The sequence below is a fragment of the Haliaeetus albicilla genome, chromosome 12, assembly GCF_947461875.1.
Source record: "Haliaeetus albicilla chromosome 12, bHalAlb1.1, whole genome shotgun sequence".
Classification (NCBI taxonomy): Eukaryota; Metazoa; Chordata; class Aves; order Accipitriformes; family Accipitridae; genus Haliaeetus; species Haliaeetus albicilla.
The window spans coordinates 22,206,493-22,223,397 of NC_091494.1; positions in this window are offsets into that span (position 1 = coordinate 22,206,493).

Below are 16,905 nucleotides of genomic sequence, written 5' to 3' on the forward strand. Positions count from 1 at the left end.
ATATCCTTGCACAAGAGATCTTATTAGAGCAGAGAGACGTCCAGAGTTATGTTTTCTTGGATTTAAGACTTGAAAGCAAGAACAGTTACACACAGACCTGTAGTTTAAAATATGAGACATTCCAAAAGTGCATATGGTTAGATTTATGTAAGCCGCAGTTTGTAATGGTTTAGATTTAACCTCCTAGTCCTTGTGAGAGAGTTTCAGCCTTGCTCTCAAGAGAGTAAGAGTAACACAGAACATTTACAAAAGTTTAAAAAAAAAAAAAAAGGAATAGCATATGCACAGACTTATGATGGCTTAGTCATGACATCTAATTAGGGACAGCAATGATTTCTGTGAACCACAGAAACATTAGTTTCAGTTGGCACAAGATTCCACAGAATAATACTCATGACTATCTCTCAGTCTATCTGTCTCTCTGTCTATCAGTCGTGCTTGTATGCTTTATTACTAGTGATGCATTCCTTCTCATGTTATTGTCTTCCTTATAAGATAATTTCTCAAGGAATTCTTTAACTTCCCCCTTAAGTGCCTTGCATTACAAGTAGCTGCTTAACAGAGCCCTGTGATAAAGAGTCTTGTATTTATGGAGAAAAGGTTGCACCCAGGTATCAGGACAACATGCCTCCTATCAGCTTTTAGGTCTCATCCTTATTAACAGCTTATGCCTCTGACAGAGAAAAAGAAACAGCATCAAGTTAGATACTACCAAAAGAGGACACTGAAGGTAGAGACTTACTGTGCCAAAGAGAGCAAAGGAAATTTGGCATGTCACCTGGGAGTAAACAGAATGGTTGTTGCACCCCTGTGTCATGGAATGCCCCCAGTGAGAGAGTAACCCAGACCTTGACACAGTCAGTGAGAGCTTCAGAGCTTCACTTCAGTGAATCAAGGTATTTCCCAGCCTCCAGATACAATTACTAGTATCTTTGCAGAGATCCATCTTCGGAACAGCACAGCATTTATGAATTTGGATTATTTCTGAGAGCTGTTTTTTTAATCTGGGAGAAGTTGAAGAATATCCCCCAGTTACTCATTTTTAATGGGGCTGCGAGATCGAGATGGAGACGGAGACCTGGCTGTTCCAAACTTTCCAAAAGGCATTTCCAATAGTAGAGTAGCCCTATTTTCTCCTTCAACAGGTCTTTAAACTGTGCAGTACTCGTTCATCAGCCTCAGACTTTGATTTGGCACTGCTACGTTGTGCAGATGTAGCAATCACATTTGCGAGCCTGGAACTAATTAAAAATGGAATATTTTAGATCAGTCATGGTGAGTGTGGCCAGATTTACAGGGAGAATACAAGGGAGCTTAAAGAGCAGAGTGATCTAGCCTTTTAAAAATGTTCTTCCTTCAACATTGGTACATTACCTACAGGCCAGTTGGGTTGGTCATTTACAGCACTGTCTTTATGCACCCTCAGGCTGGTTAAAGTGGAGCTTTAAGGGGACACAGGCGTTGCATGGTTTGCTACGTTCCGGATGGATGGAGAATTGTCTCTGAAATCTGCCTGGCAAGATACTGCTTTTTTTTTATTCTCTTTTTTAAGAGGGCATGGTTGCTAATCCTGACCGTCACTTTAATGGGAGACAATGCATTAAAGGCATCAGGGAATAGAAAAATCAGGAGATCAGAATAAAAGCAGGTGAGGAGATAGATGTGGCTCTAGCCCTGTAGCAACCATATGTCTCCTAGCTGCACAGAATGGGGTAGGGTCATCATAGGTAATACTGTTACCTAAAACTTGGAGGCTGCACTGATTTCCATGAACCTCTCCAATCCTATGAGCTTGGTTTGCGAGTGACTGAAGAGAGAGCTTGCCTGCAGACAGCGCTGCACGGTCTTTGAGGAGGAAAGATTATCCCCAGAGCAATTATATGGTGGGTCACCATAATTTTCTCCTTGCTAAGCTCAACATTTTCTAGGCTTTGCTGCTCCTGCCTGCCAGCTCTGCACCTGCTCCGTGCCGAGTCAAGCTTAGAAACAAAGAAAAAACCCTTTGATCTCTCCCATGGTGTAGTCAGGGCTCATTACGGATCAGTGTTTTTTTCCCTTTGCACCTCACCAACAGCTTGCTCTAGCTGTGACTGGCAACCCGTGTGCCATGACACCAGTCACACACCAATTACACCACTCATCACAGTCTGGTGGGGACATCGGGTTCCTGTCACCACTGTTTTGCGTCACCTTGTTGTCTCCTGGGCAGCACCCCGCTGCGAGCGCCTTGAGTCGGGATCTCTTCACGGTGTGCAGACTCTCTAATGGGCTGTTTGATTAGATCCTTGGGAGACTGCCTCCAAGCAAACAAATAAATTACCTCGATGCCCTAGTTGTTGCTGCTACTGGAGAATAGAAGCTTACCTGTAGGTTGTCATTCAGATGTGATATTCCTTGTATGATGCTCAGATGGCAAAACCTGTTACTGGTTTGTATATAGGAAGGTGACTTTTCAGTCCTGATCCCCCACAAAAGTGTGATTTGCAAACCCCAAGATAAACAGATAATTCAGTATCATATAGTGATTTTTTTTTTTTCTTTTAATCCCAAAAGACTTTTTAAAATTAATTTGTAGACAAACTGGTTGAGTGCAGGTGGAGGCACTACAGTGGAGAGGGGGTTGGGGGCTGCCTCCAGCCAATGCCCCAGTTTATCAGCCCACCTTAAAGAAAAATAAATAACAAATCAACTTTTCTTAAACATGGCATGGCTTGCAGTCTCTGCAAGTGGTTCTTTACAGCATGGATTATATTACCATTAAAATGATTTAACTGGAACCTCTGCTCAGCAGCATTGTAGGTGACATTCCCTGGCTGTGGTGTATCTAAACAGATTGTTGCAAGGCCTTGAATAAACATTTTGGAAGTCTAGCTCTGAAGCAATTTACATCAAGCAGCATTTATTTCATGGGTGCCACCTAGTTCTTGTGTATTCCTGACAGAGCAGGCAATGTTTTCTATCAAATCTGGTGGATGTAAACAGAATACCAATTAATAACGTGGCAGGAACCTGACTGAATGCAATATTTATGGCTCATGCATATGAAAGTCTCATAGACAGTTTGCTTATAAAGAGCACATGAATTCTGTGGTTAATGTTTGAAAAGAGTAAGAGAACAACAATAATTTTAAACATTTTTCTCCCAGGCATACCTACCCGCGCACTTTCATTCCTCTTGTAAAATGAAGGATTGATGCTTTTCTCAGAATAGGCTGAATGCAGAGCTCATCAAAACTGGTCCATCCATTGATTTCAAGAGGTTTAGTGCTAGGGTCAATACAATGTAGTAAAGAATTAGACTAAAGCATTCAAAATCTAGCAAAAGGAGCAAATTCCCAGGGCCCTTAAATTTTTCTTGCATGTTACTATGGTGAAATCTCAAGTTCATCCACTGATTTCCGTGACGAGTTTAAACTGTGCTGAAACGGAGCAGAAACAGGTCTTGGCCGGCGCAGCAGTCGTTAGGTGGTGAGTTGTGTGCTAAGCACCTTAAAACTGAACCTTGTCCAAACCCCAAGTCTGCAGAATGGAGATGGAAATTTCATGAAGCGAGGCTTCAGTTTGAGTATTCTTGCTCCTTTTTGCTTTCACACAAATTAGCCGAGTTCTAAAAACAGCTTCTAACGCTCATTTCTACTGGCACGGCTGCTATTGATCGTGTCCAGAAAGAGGAATGGAAAGACACGACAGAATTGGCAACAATCCCAAGCCGTGGAGTTTGGATCTAAACCCCGATCCAAATTTGCTAAAGAACAGGAGGGGTTTTTGTATCTGGAGGTTTGATTTAATCTCTTGTACGTGCATGGAAAATCGGTAGTGCTGGAGTATGTTTTTTTTCTCAATGGATAAGATCTATTGGATCTGGCGCTCTGGGGTGACCAGCTTGGTGAGGAATCTTTTAACCTGGGAAGAAGGTGACCTAAACAGCATCAGCAGCATCTGCTAGGGAGAGGGGTCTCCAGCCATGGGAACCAGGAAGGCAAAGAATATTCCCAGCGTTCCCAAATATGGCCCAGCTCAAATGTTTCATCTAGCTTTTTTCCAGAACAGCCTTTTTTGTTGTTGTTCAGTCAGCTGGAGCAGGTATAATACTTAAAACCTCATTCACAAATCTTCTCATGAATAGGCTGGAAACTTTAGTTAGCATGAAGGTCTTGGTCACGCTGCAATTAATATTTGCCCAATTTCTGCAGTGTGGGGTTTTTTTTTAATGAATTGCAACTCATTAAACTCATTAAACTCATTGTTTTCAACCAAATGTTTGCACCTGGAAGTGCATTTATTATCATTTATTATTTGCTGGTTTTTAGTTTTAAGCTCTTTTGTATCTCTAGTCAAGAAATAGAAATATTAGCATGCGATTGAGCCAACCAGTATAATCATTATTATTAAAATCAACTAACAAAATACCATACTGTACAATTTGCAAAAAGACAACAGATTGGCAATTGCTTGTCCAAACTGTGTGGTAAATATGTTCCAGTAATGAGTGGCTTAGCAGAAAACAGGAGAAAAAAGACCACAAATAAAATCAATATTATTATAAATATTATTTGCCACAAGTAATTTGAAAAGCTATGTTTTCATCCAAAACATTTGTTTTAAATTATATGCTGACATATTCTGGAAATAACTATGATAGACTATTTTTAAATTAGTAGTACACAAAGGAGTTTCTTCTTTATGTCTTTTTTTACATCAGCAGTTTCTGACATGCTAAAATAGACTTGGCTTAGGATTTATAGGTGTGTGTATGTGTGTATGTATGCATGTAGCCACTTTTATTTATTTATTTATTTTCTGGTTTGGACTTAGAATTGTGGGTTTGGGAAGCAGGTGGTTTCCAGCATTTGAAGAGATCTGCATGTTAACTGAGTTATGTTTTGTATTGCAGGGAAGTATTGCTACATGTATTTTCATGACATTCCTTTCAGGCATCTTTTCGGGTTTGTTTCCAAAATGCTACGAAAAAGTGATTTGCTTTCAGAAAGGAATTGCTCAGCTAAAAATAATAAGTATGTTATAGCTAATGTGGAAACTAAATATGTCAGAGGTGATGTGGAAAACATTGGAGCAGACTGAGTTGAAAGGATAAATGGCCCCAAGAAGGAGTCAAACGAAGCTGTTGTAGAAAGTCCAACTTTTACCAGATCCAGGACAGTTTGGAAGCCACAGATGAAAGACCCCTGCTTCCCATGGAGGGTTCAGGAGAACCAAGAGACTTTCTGCTGGCTTGAGTGAATGAGTCAGTTGCTGCCTGGCCAGCATATCCTCACATTGCCCCTTTCTGGGCAAAGGATCCAGATGTCGGTGGTCCCCCAAGGCCCGCACCCCATTGTGGGATGACCAAGCGTCCCACGGAGGCTCGTGCAAGCTGGGAATGCCATATACTTATAGTTTCAGTGGCAAAAACACACCCATGTCCAGGATGAGCATGTTGCGTGATCTTCTTTACAGGCTTTAGCAGTATTGGAGATCTCTGCAGGGACTGAAGTTTCCTTATTGTCATCCCAGGAAGCCTTGACTGAAATGCAAATTAAGAGTTGCAGTTTCAGCAGTGCCCTGTATAACTGGCTGACAGTCCTGGGGATGCCTGCCCTGTCCCCATCAGCATACAGTATCTATACCGCAGGGGGTCTCTCATGACTAGAGGCACTGTCATATGTGTATGTTTTCCTGGTTTTACCACCAGTTATCACATTGGCTAAAGGTTGACAGACAGGTCTGATGGGTGTCATCTCTGCTTTTGAGAGCGAGCATTCATCTCACCAGATTTCTCAGATCAGTTCTCCAGTTTGGCTACTGAAAGGAAAATTAAACATCCTACCCACCAGGAAAACTAATTTGAAAATACATTTTTAACCCCAGAGCAATCTTTTACCTGCAAACTTAATTATGTTCCTTTAAGAAGGTGTAATTAAGTATCCTCATGGCAGACCATCAGTTTTTACAAAGCATCTCTAGAGCAGATAGACATCATTACTAATACAGTTCTTGGAGGTGCAGGCAGGAAAATAAATTGGTTGTCATTGGGACATCATCAATATAATGAACATCTGACATGTAGACTGTTTGTTTCAGATGAAGCAGACATAGATGAGGGGGAAAAATTGTTAATAGGAACAGCAGACAGGACATTGCAGACTGTATCTGTCTCATGAAATGTTATTTGCTGCCAACACATCACAGTAAAGAAAGTCTGGTCTACCTGGGAATAGATGAGAAATATAAAGCAAAGAGACACTTTCAGGTATGTCCTGAGAAGCTCTGCTGAATAACGTAGTGTGAATGTTTGACTTTTTTTTATTGCATCTCAGTAGCTACTTTCATTTCAGGCAGGAAATTGGTAGTTTGCCTGTCTTTTATTTCCATTTACCACTACAGCAAGATTGAACCTTTGATTTTTGGAACTATACAGTCTCCAAGAGAAATCGGTAGCTAACATTGTCATTCAGACAAATACAAAGCAGAGCTGGTTCAAGTTTTGCAAAGCCTACAGGGAAATTTTGACATGCAGAAATGAATACCCAAATGCCCTTGGCTGCTTCGGGGATTTCCGGCAGTGTCTGCAGGATGCGGGGGAAAAATTCCAGGGCTGAAAACAGCTGAAAATGTTCCATGATAGTGTCCCAGCTCAGCACTCTTTAGTCTCACTCATCTTACGTGGATTTAAGCATGTGTTTATTGTTAAGGGTAGATGCTAAATTCAACAGGAACACACTGCTTTTCCAAGCAGGACCATAGCTCCTTTTCTGATTCGTGAATTATTTGGGAAGTGAACCTAGACTCTTTCAAGCCTTTTCTTCCAATATTCATTAACAAGTTTGGACAACGTACACTCTTTGATTCAACTGTTTCCCGTTCAATTTACATGATGGATGAACTAAACTGCACAATATAATTCCTTTCCCCAGTTTTAGATGACTGAAACACACTGAAGGAGAAAATTTTCACTTTGTTTACTTGGAAGAGTTTTGAATGAACGGTTGCTCATGTCAAAGGGATTAGCAAAGGGATTTATCAACATACCCGCACAGATCCCCACTTGTCAGGATCTGTGTGAGCTAAAACTCCACGAGTCAGAGCAAACTACAAGAAGCAATGCCATGAGAGAGTACTCTTATGCAACTAGGGCAGCTTGAAGCACTGTGCACACCCTGAGCTGATCAGGAGGTACAAATAACCCTTCTCATGAAATGCATTTGGCCAGAGAAAGCACAGTACACAGCATCAAAGTTTACGTAGAACCCGAAAGAGATAGCCAAACCTCAACAGGATCAAAAGTTCAGCTAAAAGTCCTAACGCTTAGATACTAACTTGAATGGTCTCCAAACCTATCCAAGCCATCTGGGCCCAGCTTATTAACCTAGTAGTGTCATAAGAAATGGTTTTCTCGCAAGGTTTCTGATGCTTCCTGTTGTTTGACAGGCAGGAAATACCATCAGAAGAGCCTTTCTCGCTGGAGTTCATCATTTTTGGTACGAAAGGGACTCAGGAAGTGCAGAGGCAGCGTGAAAATGAAAAACAGCGCACTGGGGTTGGGATGGGGGGGAGAAGGGTATCAAGAAGGAAAGTTAATCAAGTTTTTCTAATACCACAGAAACAGGCTAGTTTTGAGAGGTATCAGCACACGTGGGAACGGGCTGCTGTGCTGGGCCGTAGCGGGATGTGCTTCTGGAAGAGCAACTTGCCCACTCGTTGGTCCAGCCCAGCTAATAACATTTCCCTGTGATTGGGGAATGCAGCAGGATGAGAAACTTTATTGAAATGAGAAGCTGTAAATGCAGCTCTAAAAAGACTTTGCAGCTCTAAAAAGACTTTTCTATGTAAGGATCCCAAATCAGTAACATTAATCTTGATGCTGTTGTCGCTTCACAGTGTATCTGGCATCCTCAAAAGGCTCATCACCCATTTTTTTAAATTATTATTTATTGTTTGTTTTGCAGGGCTCTAATTAAACACCAGGCTACCTGCTAGCCTATCTGGCATAACCTCATCACTACAGGGTGACAGGACAGCAGCAATCGCCTGATGACGGATTCAGCGGTGTACGGCTGTTTTATGCTGTTTTGCTGCAGCATAAGCAAATGGAGGATTCTTTGTGTGCAAGTCTGAGGCTGTGTACACATGTGCGTGAACTCTCCAAAAGCAAACAACTAGCCTTTATAAAGCCAAATTCCAAGGAAGAAACCAGCTCAGCAGCTGTGAAAGGTGTCTCTGTGTTTCATTGTTGATAAAAGTACAACCCTCAGTGACTCAAACCTCAGGATGTGGTGGGAAGTCGAGAAGAAAAGAAAGATAGAGAGTGGGGGAGAAAGGGAAAAAACCCCCTTCTCAGGATGAGGAGTTCAGACATGCCAGATTTCTTTGGCGCAGACATTGCTGTCATGAGCTTTGCAGACGTTTAATGTTTGATTCCCTGCTTTCTTTTCACTTGGCACTGAGCATGAAGATTTTGAAAGCAGTATCGTGAAGTGTTTTAAATTGCAAAGCTGACCAGTGAGTGCCATAAACAGCATCTCCTTCATATGCTACAGGTTGACAGTGCAGGCAGGAACCTGCCATGTGAGGGCTATCACCAGTCTGTCATTAACCTGCATCTACTCACTGTGACATAAACGTCGATGATAATTTTCCTCCACTCCAGCCCTTTCTTAAACTCTTCTGGGAAAGCAGAAGGCAGCTGCCTGAAGGACAGGGACTTGGCATGGAAAAAAGGGAAAGGGAAAATCTAGTCTGGGAGCTGACTACTAAAAGTAGGCATCGATTTCCTATCAGAGAGGTGAAGTGTTCAAATTTGCTACGCTGCTTTGTCTTGAAAGGCATTTACCCAGTCATCAGGACTACCAGGCGTGCTGTGTTTGGATGAGATAATGCTTCAGGATTTGTTCTGAAGCCCCAGATTTCACTCCACCAGCTTCAGCCATCTGGCTTAGGCACAGCTTCTTGCTGAAGCAGCAGGAGTAACTTGAAGCTTGGTGGCCTTGGTGTTTCTCCTGTAATGCTGCTGTGGGATATTTAACTATAGAAGTACTAGCTCAGGCATGAGAAAGGAACAAAACTATCCTGTAGCAGATAGTACCTAACTAGCAGAACAGGTCTTTTTTCTACTGAACATGTGTTTCTTTCACTTGCAGTGAAAGAGAAGTGCAGCTACAATATGGATGAAGTGAGAGCAGAACGATGTAAGGGATGAAGAAAATAAGAACTGGAGCAAATCGCGTGAAGGCTGTATGGGCTTGTCTCTAACTTTTACTGATAGGAATAATACAGGATCTCCTGTCAGGTCTAATCAAACCTGTTGAGTTGACAGATGCTGATTCAGCACTAAGACACAGTGCCTGCTCTCCAGAGGAGGATTTATAAAGGTGAACCTGAGCCTCCACAGCAGTGATTTTCACATTGCTGGTTCTGGGAATCCAGGAGCTACTCAGACAAAGCACATGGAAGGTAACTAAGAAAAATAAGTCTATTATTGATAGATTTACATTGCTACACCCCCTCCATCAGGCCATTACATGGACCCAAGAGGCCCACAACTGGAGAGAGATTGAAAATGAATGGTCTGTCATCAGTGAAGAGGAACTGGGCTGCTCTGCATCATCTTTACTGGTGATGACAGGAGTGGGACTTCCATGTTCCTGGGGAAGATCTGCCTTTGAGAACAGCAGGTTGTGTCCAGTTGCTTTTAACCTCCAATGAGTTTAAATAAGTCCTGTGAGCTCTGAGTGCCTGGAAAGGACCAGATACAGGAATAATTGCGGTGGTGCTACCAAGGTACCTTGGCAGTCACTGACCCCTGATCTATGCCATGTGCTGTGGTCTTTGGTCTTTATTGGCCAATTGTTCAGAGATACTGATGGCAATCAGGAGTGTATGACATGCAGGGACTGCTCGTAGTGGGCATGGGGAGAAGCCATAGCCTTGGCATAAGCAGAACCATGAGCTAGCTACTGCCACTTGCTTCGTCTTTGCTTTTGGCTCTGAAGCATTGTAACAGCATATTACAAAGCTAAATGAGAAATATTCATTTTAATATTCAATATTCAAACATTCTTATACACATACACACTTACGTATGTGTATGTGGATACAACACATATACAACATAAATGTGTTTGTTTACCAGTGCATTTCCTGAATTGCTGTGGTTTTTTAATAGCGCTATCCCTTTATCTCCACAAATGAATAACACTATTAGATCTGATCTCTAATTATATTCTGAAGACCAATAAACCCCTGAACATTTCTGGATGTCTTTAATTAGAATAAAAGCCAAACAAAACAACCAAAAGAAAACAAAGTTGTTGATGGAGTCTCACTATCCACGTGTTGTTAGGAGTAGAACTGGGTAAATTAGCCATTGCAAACATTTGATGATTTTAGAGGTGTCTAACTTTTCTCAGTATCCTGCAAACAGGCTTTGATTTTTGTACATATTTATATTCTTTGAAATTTTTGATACATATTTTGTATAAACATGTTTCAACACAATGGTAGTAAAGTAGTTTTTACCTGTATTCAGGGCTGTTAGTGGTATTTGTGTGACATTCAGTAGGTCTTGTAAATCATGTGGTGCTATATATGCTTATACTTAGATAGCTGAAAACATAAGAGGGTGAAAAATCAGAGATACTTAGGTGATCACACAGGCACTTGCCTAAATTGTTGCAAGGATGCAAGAGTGGACAGCATGACCCAGTGTTGTTTTAGTAAAAAGGAATGGGTGGTATTAATCCCTCTTTTTTTTTTTTTTTTTTTTTAAGATTATGACCAAGTCTCAGTTCACTTTTAATGACCTAATGCATGTTCAAAGATATTTTACATTTACTCATTTCTTGTTCTGATGATTTTCATGGGAACAAAGTAGCCACTTGCTGTAATGCAACTGTCTCTGGCTAGCTCCAGCACAGAAGCAAATCACATCTGTGCCTTAGACAAAGAAGCAAAATCAGGAAAGAAGAATTGGATGGAGAGGAAGAATTTGACTTGGGAGGGAACTCTTCAGAAAGTACCATGAGACCTTCAAGAAGGCAGCAGGATCAGAGTTCTCATTGCCTGTGAATTGCCTGAACTGCATGACTGAGCTTTAAGGAGAGCAGTAACAAAAAGAATAAAACAGCTTACAAGGTACATCAGCCCTGGAAATTAGAAACATTTTACAAATGGTTTCATCTTCTTTGACTGGTGGTACCCAACAGTGATGTACATTTACTTCTTGTTGTAATTGTTTAGTTGTATCTGAAACACAAATCCTTCACTTTAAATCTGGTTAAAGAGTAAAACAACAGAATGCAGCAATTTCTAAAGTAACCATTACCTCAGCAGCAGGGTTTTCTCAGGATGTTTTGAGAGAAGGAAAAAAAAAGTTAAAAAAAAAAAAAGTGGTTTAAACTTTTGCCTCAGGGGCTGGAAATCTATTTTTCAGGCTGTTTAACTTTTGTCATTCTTGGTGCATCTGTTCAAATTAGCTTCAGACAGTGAAATAAATAGGAAATATAGCCCAAGGGTCCTTGGTTTTGTCAGAAGCAACTTTGAAAAAAGTGGAGGAGGAGAAGAAGCAAGCCTGATTCATGAAGGCCTGCCGAGTCTTTTTGCTGACATGAAATCAAAACTGACTGAGGTTAAGTTCATTCAATTATCACAAACACCCCAGTGTACAAGAAAACCCAGAATGTGATGATACTGCATTAAAAGTTCAAGACAAGATGTGGTGTGAAGTTCCCCAGGTTTGAATTCAAAGTTTCAGCAAAGGAAAAAGAATGCCAAGTAAATCAGGGAAACAGGTTCAGAGAGGGGGGAAAGAAAAGATTATTTGCTCACAGTACAGAATGGCAAAGCAGCCAAGATACTTGCTGCGACAGATGTGCTGACTGTATCCTATGGGCCATACATTAAGGTCTTCATGTCTCTTCATGTTACAAGATGTTACTGTTGATTCTAGAGAGCCAAATGAAAGGAGAGCTTGGACACTCACACACCTTAACCACAGATCAATAGAGCACCTCTTCTCAGGCAGCACTTTGAGCAATTCTGCCCTAATAAACCCTGTTCATGATGAAATCCTGGATACTTGGTTCCTCTTCTCTCATTGTACTTCCTGATCACAGTAGCATCTTTGTTTGCAGACTCCTTTCTGTACCAGTCTCCTCTCTACCCATTTTCCCAAGAAAATCCTTCATCACTGCAATGACGTAAAATATTTGTGTATCAGTGATTGGTCACATGTATACGACCACGGCAAGATGTAATAGCATTTCCTCATCTTTTAAAGTCTTCCCTCACCCCCTGCTGCCCGTGGTTTGACTCCTGGTGATTTGGGAAAGCCTCTTCAATCTCTGTGTTTGCAGTAGATGAGAAACCACAGGATAACTCATGCACTAGCTACTCACACATGGTGATGTTTCTTGTACAGGTGTTCTACATATCCTAACCAACCAACTGACCAACCACCTACCTGCCTGAAAATGAGGAAGGCAAAACAAGACCATCCAGGCTAGGACATCCTTAGAGCTATTCCTGTCTTTCCTACTAGATCTTCTGGCCCTGCTGGCAGTGTGGTCCCAAGGCAACTTCATTTCTCCCTGTCTTTGCAACAGTCTTGCCTTTCTGGATGTATGTCAATGACTGCCTGGTAGGGTAAGGGACCCATCTGTGGCACAGATGAACACATGCAATGAATGAGCTACTAATTTAATATGGTGGTTAAAGAGCATAATTTCTGATACCAGCTCTTTACAAGCAGCAAGTTGACATGACTCCCTACCCCCAGTCTGTTTTCATTTCTACTCCCAGTACTTTACTTCTTTCCCTCAGTCACATCCTTTCCTAAATGGTCTCTAGTACCTGGTATTTAATTCACATGTTGTTCCCCTGTATCCTCTGTGTGCATGAATTAGACTGTTATCAACAAGAGGAGCTTATCTCTTCTCCTTTATTGAATCTGGAGTTTGCTAATACATCCATTACCCATATAACACAGAAAACAATTAACAGATGTGTTTGTTCATTTAAGAATCAGTTTACCTTGGTTAAATGTTTGTATCCCACCGCACAACGCATTGCGGAGCACGCCTCTGGTCCAGAGTCCTTCTAGAACACCCTTTAGATCAAGCAGGAAAGGCATTCCTGTAAGTGACTTCATTTTAAAAAATATTTTTATGTCACAAACATATCTTGCTATCACTGATGATTTTTCTCTAACACTTAAATTCAAAAATGTCTAAAATCAGCATGGAAATCAAAAGAGACTTAATCATATTTTTGTCTAATTTGCACCTCTAGGATATTTTGTGAGAAATAAAATGCAGTTCACAGCTTTCTCTGGCATTTACTGTAACTATGATTATTTCTAAGTATCATAAAAATGATGATGATGATGATAATAACGATGGCCACTGCTTCCCACCTATTTGCTGCAGGAAAAGAGCTGACTGCAACAGAATGTACTATGAGTTAGATTTATTCCTAGATTTGTTCCTCCCCCTCTCAGAGGTAAGATAGGTCAATATTCTATTATAGTCCAAACATTATTAACTTTCTTTCCCCATATATTTTGATATTCTAGTGAAAAAGCCCTGTGAAAATAAAAATCGAGCTTCAGAAAAATGACTCATCTCAGGTGTAATTTTTAAAGTTTTCTCGGTCTACATTTTCCGTTTTTTTTCTCCAGGGTTCCTGTGTGTGTGCTCTTTGCTTTCGCAACAGAAGGGAAAAGGAAAACAAAAACTAAGGACTGAAAATGGAAGAAAACAATGCAGATCCTGATGCCTGTGGTTATTTTCATTGGGGAAAAAGCCCCTGCAATATCTTTCCCAAAACAAAATAAACATTGATATTATTATTTATTGTAATACCAGCCCTTTTTTGACAAGTGCTGCTCTGGAAAAGTGTGTCTTTCCTGGATTTGTATTGGAAGCCATGTAATCCAACATCTTAGTCCTTTCTTTGGGACAGTAAAACATCAAACTGCCAAGCATGCGAGGGCATTTTCTGGGTAGAGTGAACTTCTTAATAGGCAGCCACGTATATTAAAGCAGAAATACTATAAATGTCTTGTCCATTTATTCTGATTACTCTAACAGAGAGAATTCACTGGTCTATGCTGCCTTCTCTGACAGATGAGAAACTGCAGTAAAGGAAACAAATTCTTCCCTCCGTGTCCAAGTTTGAGGCAATTTGTAGGAAAGAATGAAAACGACACAGAGAAATGAGCACTTCATTTCAGCAAGGTCTGAATCATTATCTGCAACATTTTGGATGATTCAGCATGTTTCCTGGTTGTTGGTTTTTTGTTTTTGTTTCATTACAAGGGGTATTTCTGTAAAAATGAATGCTCAAGGAGCTGAGCTTTTTCGTGCCTCTCACTCCTTTCTCTGCTGTACCTTGCTGACTGTAGGATAAATCAGGTGTAAGTGCATTGGAGGTCCAGTACGGCAGAAACACTGGTGTGAAACTGGGCTGAGTAGACACACATCACTTACTGGGTGTTACAGGTCTCCAGATCACTGCAGAGTGTTGAAAAACCCATAAGAAACACAGCAACTTTTTACATGAAATGGCTGGACTTTGGCATTAATGGCTAGGGCAATGAAAAGAAGGGAAACAAATATAGTTGGAAACAAGAATCCCTTCCAAGGAGCAGCCTGTCTTCTTTCCCCAGCCTGAGTATGGAAATCTATTACTCCTCATTGCAAAATAAAGCTGTGAATGCACTATTAAAAACTGGACCGATCAAAGTCTTAACCTTTTGATTTAAACATGAGAACAGACTTTTTAGGATTAAGCATAATAATTGTTCCACCGATATGTGATATTTGCTATTGAGGGTCAAACATTGGAAAGCAGTCTCAATTTTTTCTACTCACAATCTACTACAGAAGCAATTAATTATAAGCATAAACTGGAGGCAAGAGGAGAGAGAGAAAAGGAACAGCTGGAGTAGGTAGCAAGAAGAGAGAAAGGGGAGGAAATTAAATGGAAAAATACACATAACCATGTTTGCTGTAGAGGTAACAAGGAGAAAAGTATGAATTTGGGTTCTTTGAAAATGTTCTTGTTGACAGGAACCTGTAATTTTTATTCACCATCATTTCATTCTCCAAAAGTATCCTTTTTACTTGAAATCTCAATATTTCACATAATTTACATCCTAGGGAATCTTCATTCCCTGCCCTTCCCCCAGATGTGTGGGATGAGAGCTAAAATAGCTAGATTTTATAAAAATGGAATGAAAACTCCAAATGCATAGCAAATATCACTGATAACGTACAAAATGATAAAATTATGTGTTCATGCTCTTATGAGGTTGGGTTGTTTTTTTTCATCCTGCCAATCATTTCCTCTCTGAGATACTGTGAGGGAAGATAAACAGAGACATCAGATAAATGGCTAGCAGTGGCTAGAAATTGCTAATGCAAAACCAATGATAGTTCAGACTGCCTCTTTACTTTATGCTTTGCCTGTGGTACAGCTCACGCTTATGGGGTTAATTATTATATTGTGGATATTGTTTGTCAAGAACTGTTCACAGGAGTCCTCACCACCCCAGAGCTGTGTAACAATACTTTAAAAAAATCACAGTTATGGAGCTAAAATGGCAGACTCTTCAAACAGTTGCTTGAAAACTAAGTATGTGGTCAAAGGTGTAGGTAAAAAGGCTGAATGCACTGATGAAAGGTATCCCCCAAATGAAGGAAAACCTGTCCAGGTGAAGAGGTCACTCATCTGCAAGCCTTAGGCATTGAAGGGATAATAATCCCCAGGTTCAAGCATTAACAGGAGAACAAAAGACAAACTGAGATATTTGCCATTTATTTCCAAATAAATGCAAGTTTATTGTGCACAAAACCTTCACCCTGTCTCAACAGGCAGATCCGAGAGAGTAATTTTAGGGCAGTTTTCCCTGGTGAGTGTTTGCTACAGTTTTATGTGGGTTTCTGCTTCACCTCTTCAAGATACGGCACTGGGCTGTTCAGAGACCAGCTGGTGCTTTGTACTTAATGCTACTACTTTTAGTGAACAAAGCTCTTTGTAACAATTCCACGCAGGTTTCTTATAAAAGGATTTCTTTACATTAACAGAATGACCTATGATGATTCTTGCGGACTGTGAAGGAAGCCCATGGAGGTGTTTCTACTGCCTTCGTACAGGTCTGGGAACAATGTGAATGCAAACAGGCTGAAGTTCAATTAGCCAAGATGGAAATGATATCTATGAATTGATTAAAGCATTTTGCTGATATGCAGGGAGGGGCACATGATCCTGGCTGAGAATAGCTAGACCTGCCTACTTGTAGGCAGGAGAGATGTGATGATGACCCCCATGCCACCAGACTGGGAAGGGTTAAAGAGCACCAGTTAATCTGCAATCAAGCAGCTGAGAGGCATAATTAGCCAGATTGATTAGGCCATAAGGGCTGTGGCAAGAGGCTTCAGTTTGCCTGGAGGCTGTGCTCTCTGAAGGAAGGCTGGGTGGGCTCGGACCATCAGCTGTCCTGCTCCATCCTGATGGCAGCTGCTCTTGGAAAGGAGCTGAGAATGGCTTTTCTTTTTAAGAGTGAGTAATTATGAGGCTTAAATGTAATGTTCTTCTATAGCTGTGATAGAGCTGCTTTCTAGTCCTTAAGCTGAGGCCTGGTCTGTGTTTATCTGGCTGTTTGAGATTTCCTAGGTTGGCTTCTTTGCGTGGGGAGGGGGAATGAAGATGTGCTCGAGCTGGTCCCAACTTACTCCCCTTCCTTGGCAATATTGGGACAAAAGGGAAATAGCAACAACTCTTCAGCTCCCTAGGCTTTTTGTCAGCTTCCATGTGCTGAGGTCAAGCTGTTGGGATGCTTGGTGTAGGTATCTGAAAGCTGTGGAAGCAGTGTTGGGGGGAGGGAGGGTAGGTCGGCCCAGGGCTCTA